The sequence below is a fragment of the Scylla paramamosain genome, chromosome 21 (genome assembly GCF_035594125.1).
Source record: "Scylla paramamosain isolate STU-SP2022 chromosome 21, ASM3559412v1, whole genome shotgun sequence".
Taxonomy (NCBI): domain Eukaryota; kingdom Metazoa; phylum Arthropoda; class Malacostraca; order Decapoda; family Portunidae; genus Scylla; species Scylla paramamosain.
The window spans coordinates 14498846-14503266 of NC_087171.1; positions in this window are offsets into that span (position 1 = coordinate 14498846).

A 4421-nucleotide genomic window follows, 5' to 3' on the forward strand; every position below is an offset into this window, starting at 1 on the left:
TTCTCCTCCCCCTTCTCCTCCTCTTCCTCCTGCTCTTGTTGGTCTATCCCTGTTGCTTTGTTTACCTTGGCCACGTCCGTCTGGTTCGTGGCATTGTTTTACATTTTTGTCCGGGCTCAAGGAAGGTTAGCTTTGGGTGAGTCCTGAGCGCTGGAAATCCAGGCGGGTCGAGTCTGGCACGCACCCCAGGAATGCTGGTGCTCTTAAATCCGTGTCTTTGTGTACGTGCGCGTAATTCTGGACGTGGTGAAGCGAGTGCTGAGGTGTAATTACTGACGTGAAGGTAGGAAGCGAGGGATGGAGATAGGGAGGCAAGGAGGGAAAGGGAGATCGAGGGAGGGAGGAGAGAAAGGAAGGGAGGGACTGAGAGAGGAAGGTAGGTTGGTGATGTGTTTTCATGAGTTTACGTAGCAGTGTGGTGTCGTGATATGAAACTCTTTGTTATATATGGAAAGTAGGTGCGTTCCATGCCGTAGCTGCTCTTATGGCTTACTGACTGACTGTTCCGAGACTGATCCTTGCTCTTAGACTTCACTGAGCGTGGCACCGAGAAACTGGAGACACAAGAGAAAATACAAAGGGACTTGCTGATTCATAACTAGAACATCTCCTGATGTACTCACCGCTGGTAAACAACGTGTAGAGCAGGATATAAATAGAACAAAGCTCCCTCCCCCGCCAACCTCCCCCTCCAGTAATTGCATAAGGGAAAAAGTTTGTGTTGCAGGGAACATGCACACGCAAATTTCACAGCATGGAGTGAAACTTATATAATGAAGAAAAGGCGATTTATGAGACAGATGAGACGAGAAACGATTAACATCATCTCGCATAGCTTTTAGGACGCCCAAGCATTTCGCAGGGAAGAAAAGAGGGAGACTTATGTGGCGTAGTATGTAGCTCATATACACACCAACGATGTACTGGGAAACTCGTAAATTGAATATACCGCACAAACAAGGTCACGTGGCTCAGGCTAGGGTTAAGTGATAGGTAGTGACAGAGGCTATCGTGGGATGTACATTTCACCCTAACACAAAACGGGGTGAGAAACTATGTGTTGCATTAGTTAGGTAGGGTTAGGAGAAGGTGTGATGTAGCGATGTTGGTAGTAGTGGCGATGGTGGTCGTGGTGGTAGTGGTGGTGGTGGTGGCTAATGTTCTCTCGTCCTGTCTACTCGAACTGAACCGGAACACCCAGCTAAGAACCAGAGATTCCGCTTTCCTGTGGAGGAGTCGATGTATGATTTAGTAATATCGAGCGAGGCCGGGTGTTCATCCTGAGGCGCCCTTCTCAGCTCACTCGAGGATGACAGCTTCCCTTGTCGCCCTGTTTCCTGATCCACGTTAGATTTCTCTCTCCGCAGTAGCGAGTTCCAGTTCATCTTGCCCTCGTGGTTCTTGCAGTGTCTCAATTTTTCTCTTCTGTTCACTGTCTTTTCTCAGGGTTGATATCTCCATAGTTCTCGTATTTAGTTGTATTTTAACTTGGGTTCCAGTGTTTTTTTCTCTCCTTTGTAATTAGCGTGCATCACTTCTGTCATTCTCAGTAATTCCTTACCTCATTCCGACTCAGCTCTCCACGCCCTCAAAACACCCTCTCTCTCTCTCTCTCTCTCTCTCTCTCTCTCTCTCTCTCTCTCTCTCTCTCTCTCTCTCTCTCTCTCTCTCTCTCTTCTCTCCGTCATAACTTCAATCAGGCCACACTCAGACAAATCCTGCGAGTGCCCTCTAATAACACACTCCCCTACAAGCATCCCTTTAGTTTTCCTTGTGATTAAACCCCATTACATGCGGCAGAGTAATTAAGGTCTTATTTTTTTACAACCTCACCGCGGCAACTCCAAGGCCTACCGTGTTCCTCCAACAATAGCAGCTTTCCCCTTCCCCTACGTTATCAAGCTCCATTTCCCTCCCAAATAATAACAGCGGCCGCCTCACCCTGCCGTCATCCCGGGAGCTTTTCCCCCTCAAAGAATCTCTGCCCTCTTTCTTCCCTTACTTCTCTGATGTAAATCTTCTTTTCCCCTTCTTTTGTTGGGTGGAATAGCCAGGTACGTGTACATTACTTCCATAAGGTGCTACTCTGCCATTTGTTACCCCGCGTGAGGACTGGTAGCCGTCTTTTCGGGATGGTCCGCTGCGAGAGTGTAAGGAGCAGATCACCGCTGCAGGAATGTGGCCAGATGGATGTGCTGTCCCACGCGTGCGTCTCATTTTTTGGGAAACGACTCGCCTTTGTCCTGGTGCGGAATCATGGCTGGTAATGATGGCGGTGGTGACGACACGCGAGTACGCAACAGCGTGTGTCCACTCAGCGACGCGACCCATTCATTCCCTCACCATTCTGCTGGTCTGATTCATTCACTCATCACTCCAGACTCATTTACTCACTCAACACTTTCCGGATCTCCTTCACTCAGCACACTGGGTCTCACTCACTCGTCACACTCTTGGATGCATCCCGTCACTACACTTAGCCACTCACTCACTCACTCATTCACCGCATTTAAAATCATTCACTCACTCAACGCACTCCTGCATCAATTAATTCTCTCGCCACGCTGTGCAGCATTCACTCACTCCGCGCCTCACTGAGTATCCGAGAGAACTAATTAACATACCACCCTTAAACTATTACCGTACCTTCCACTTCACGCGCTCTACTGTGCATGAGGCTGGTGGTGGTGGTGGTGGTGGTGGTGGTGGTGGCGAGAGCTGCTGAGGCTGGTGATGCTGGCTGACGCTGGCCCAGTAAGCACCACCACCACCACCACCACCACCACCAGGCATCCAGACAATGATCGCTCATCAGTGGAGATTAGCGCCTCTCGTTACAGCCTTTGTTTACAGGAAGGGAACAGGAGACACGGCGGGAGTTGCTGCCGAGGAGCGTAATTAAGATGCGCTCCCTCCCTCCATCTCTCCATGTCTCCCTCTCCATCCGTGCGTCTCCTCTCCTACTCCCCGGATCTGTGCGTCTCCTCTCCCCCTGCCTTCCGGTGTGTGACGTGTATGGCTCCTCGTTACTGTGTGCTGGGAGAGGAGTCAGGTCACGGTGCTGGAATGGGTGGTGGAAAGGATGTCTTTTTTTTTGAGGCAGTGTTTGCTTGTCGACTGTTTGCTTGTCGACTGTATTCTTGAGCACTTCAGTATCCTATCTGGACTACTTTTAACAGGCTGTAGTGGAAGTTGCTGGTGTTTTCAGAGGTGTTTTTATGATTTTAGTGGTAGTTCAGTTTGGATTCTGCATCATCAGTGGGGAAAAAATACTCATTTGACTGATCGTCTTTGTGGCCTTTGAAAATAGTCCTTGTGAGTACTGCAAGAGATTAAGAATATGGGCTTGTGTAGGAGTGTGTATTAGCGAATAGATAGAGGAACTTGTCATATTTATTTGTGATTGGTTAGATAATTCATGGATTCATTGGTTGATACTGTGATTATTTAACCCTGCAATCATGTTTTATAACTGATTGCTTGGCGTCTCTAAAGTGTGGTAGAAGTTGAAGTTTCTCAGGAGTAAAAAAAAAGTACAAGCAACAGGCGAGACCAGAAAGAAATGAGAAAAGACATTTATACTGAAGCGATGTATAATAGTTTGTTAGTGAAAGTCTTTATTACTTGCTATTATCATTGTTATCCATTACTTATCTTATCCACTTGCACATACAATTATTCACTCACTTTCATATTTCCAGCCATTCACCATAATTTTGTATAGTGCCATATCGTCACCCTCTCTCTCTCTCTCTCTCTCTCTCTCTCTCTCTCTCTCTCTCTCTCTCTCTCTCTCTCTCTCTCTCTCTCTCTCTCTCTGTGATGTCAGGGTGTCTCCTTTCCTGATGTACCTCTCCTAATTCCCTACTATTTTTACCCTCGCATCTCTCGTATATTGTCATTCCTTCTCTCTCTCTCTCTCTCTCTCTCTCTCTCTCTCTCTCTCTCTCTCTCTCTCTCTCTCTCTCTCTCTCTCTCTCTCTCTCTCTCACATCCATTAGATTATTCCTCCCTTTCCTCTAACCCACTCTCCTCTTCCTCCCTTTCTCCCTCCTTTTCTGCCCTCCTCCCTCATTCTCTCCTTTCTTCTTAGTCCTTTACTTTCCTCCCCCTTTTATCTTACGAGTCCTCCTCCTCCTCCTCCTCCTCCTCCTCTTCCTCCTCCTCCTATTCTGCCTCCCTTCATGAAGTGCCTTGGCCCTCGTCCCCACCTCCCTCAGTCGCTCCCTTCCGACCCCCCCCTCTTGTCCCTTCTTGTCTCCCCTTACTACACTTCTCTGCCCTCCCTCTCGGTGCTCGTATGATGCTGCACGTTGAGACAATACATTATCCAAACAAAAAGCATCAGTCCCCCTCGAGTGGCCGAAAAAGGGAAGTTGTTTATACAGCAATTCACTCCCCTCATCATTATTCTCTTTCTC